The sequence below is a fragment of the Plectropomus leopardus genome, unplaced genomic scaffold, assembly GCF_008729295.1.
Source record: "Plectropomus leopardus isolate mb unplaced genomic scaffold, YSFRI_Pleo_2.0 unplaced_scaffold10306, whole genome shotgun sequence".
Taxonomy (NCBI): Eukaryota; Metazoa; Chordata; class Actinopteri; order Perciformes; family Serranidae; genus Plectropomus; species Plectropomus leopardus.
Genome location: NW_024610848.1, coordinates 1 through 2,701, shown reverse-complemented (window position 1 = coordinate 2,701; position 2,701 = coordinate 1). Strand labels below are relative to the sequence as shown.

The window sequence follows — 2,701 nt, the reverse complement described above, 5'->3', positions numbered from 1 at the left end:
AACTAATTCAAAATGTTTTAACACAGAATTTCCCCCTACAGTATCATCAAGGTAAGTCTGACAATACAATTTTCACTTTACAGTTAAACAAAGGTTAAGTATGGTAATCTATCATCTAATGTGAACGAATAAGCACTACAGGTCTATAATTAGCTACTATGCATCAAGTAAACAGAGGTATTAGCTGTAATACATTCAACAGATAATAATAATCACTTGACAACAAACCTAAAACACTCTAGTATTGCAAAACTTTCAGATGGTGCCATTTAAAGGAAAGTACACAAAGGGATGGCAGTGAATTGAGCAGGCCTCATGACAGCCACATGGTCGACCTGGAGCTAACAAAAGAAAACACACTTCCTGTCTAACTTCTTCTTCTGTGGATCTTACAGGAAGTATAAAATCTACAGTTTGCACTACTGAAATGCACCACAAGGGGGCTTAACTTTCCTGCAGTTTCAACACAAACCTGATACCTCAAGGTTACCTTGAGGGAATTTCTTCAAACTTGGCAAAACATCCACTCAATGAGGAACTGATCAGATTTTGGTTGCCAAAGGTCAAGGTCACTGTGACCTTATCTGTCTCATTCTCTTTGTCTCAAGTTGAGCTCAAAGGATTTTTTTCAAAAATTGGCACATTCACTTGAACTCATGATTAACTCCTCAGATTTTGATGGTCAGAGGTCACTCTGACCTCGCATTTGTCTTACTCTCATAAACACAATATCTTACAAACACAGTGACGGAAATTTGGAAAATTTGGCACAAATGTCAGCTTGGACTCAACTACAAACTGGTTAGATTTTGGTAGTTGGTGGCAAAGGTCACTGTGACCTCACAACCTTACAGTGGACGTAAACTGTAACTGCAACTTGACTGCTGTACGGAGGCAGCCACCAAAAGGCAGTAATTCTAGTTGTACATCTTGTATCTCTTTGCAGAAATTGTGTCAGTGTCACTATTTTTCCAATCAGCAAAAGTTTAAAAGGGTGAAAAAAACTATATTTACACTGCATTAACAAAAAAGACAAAGACAGCAAAACAAGCAATAATTATTTGCTAAATCATACAGACACATGCAGACTGTTTATCAGAGAGAGATACTTACAAAAAGTCTCCACTGAGCTGTTTAGTGCCTTTGGTGAATGATTTTCCTGGTGACAAAAATAACAAAAAACATTCTAAAGTCAAGTTAATGCAGCCATAATTAAGATTATTAAGACTATTTAAGGCAGGAAAAGTACCAGCTGTGCACGTTTAAAGATCTTAATGGTATGCATTACGATGCCAGTAGGCAAATTTTTTTTATAATGATTGTTGTTTGTTTCATAAAATAGACTAACATGTTTGAAATAAATTTTCAAAAAAAATATTTTGATGAGGCACTGTACCATGATAGTAAAAAAAGAAGAAATAAAACAGGTTATTGTTTCAAATTAGATTAAGATTTCTCACAATACTTGTAGAAAAAATTCAGAAACTTCAAGTTTTAAATTCATGTCATTAGAAATACAAAAACATCTTCTCATTACTTACCATTTGTTATGTTGCAGCTGGGTTGCTAGCAGCTTGTTGTCTTCCAAACTTCTAAATTTAGATTCATCTCATAATTTTACTTTATTCTTCTTTGAAAAGTCATAGAATAATAATGCATTAATTCTGTAAAGGAAGAAAAAATGTGTGTAAAATAGAAGGATACAGTCTACAGAAAAGACTCATAAAGTGCGTTGTAATAGGAGACTGTAGTGTCGTAGCCTGAACTTTATTACCACTAACATTATTAAACTATTCTCGGTTAATTTGTTGAGTTAAAAAGAAAATTATGATGAACAGTACAGAATTTTAACAGTATATAAACCTAAATATACAAAACCAAAAACTGTCATGTAAAATTCATCTATTTCTCTGAATCCATTTTATCCAGATTGTAAGACAGATGTTTTAAGACCATGTTTATGGAGAGTTGATGAGGCTGAACCATGCAAAGAAAGCCCCAAAAAGGGACTCTACATAGCCTCCAGAAAATCCTAATACAGTATTAATAGTACTGGTTTTGGTTTCCCTTGGGCCCTTACAACATCGTTGAGGATGTATTGTGTTTAAACAGCCAAAAACGGGCAACACTATACCACAAGTACTTACTGACTTGTAATGTTGTACACACTGTTAAAAAAAACAATGTATGTGAGTCATTTCACAGTTCAGATCGTGGACTAACGCTCTGCCATGCTCCACAGACTAATACTTTTAACACAGTGAGACAACTGGAATCAAACAGTCCTGAATCCTACAAAGAAGGGATAATATGAGCTTAACCTGAGCAACACTGAAGGTGAACATACTTACCATCCACATATATTTCCTCTGAAATTACAGCCAACGCCTTTGTTCAAAAGTGAACACGGAAGGGAAGACCTGACTTATCTTTTCCTCTTCTTTAAACTTACCTGGATGGAGCAGGGAGATTTTCTTAACCCTGGGTGAGGGTTACTGTGTTTCTCTCTGTTAGGAAGTTGAAGTTTTCATTAATTAAACCGAACAGTCATGTGCACAACATCTGCAGCGTCCTGTTTTGTCGTACTTACTTTCGCTGCATGACGGAGTTAATACTGTGACACAGGTAGAGCCACGCCCACTACAGGAAGAGAGCAACGTCAGCCTTTTTTCTAACACACGTTCATATTTATCTTGAAAAA

General features: G+C 35.7%; 1 long non-coding RNA gene across 1 annotated transcript; it reads right to left on the bottom strand.

Annotated features, from left to right (window-relative positions):
- Window positions 1-1,113: 1,113 nt before the first annotated feature.
- Window positions 1,114-2,621, bottom strand: LOC121963185. Its single transcript, XR_006107204.1, has 3 exons — window positions 2,591-2,621; window positions 1,542-1,664; window positions 1,114-1,159 (listed from the first exon to the last, which is right to left on the bottom strand). It is a non-coding gene; the product is annotated as an uncharacterized LOC121963185 (long non-coding RNA).
- Between the last annotated feature and the right edge of the window lie 80 nt (window positions 2,622-2,701).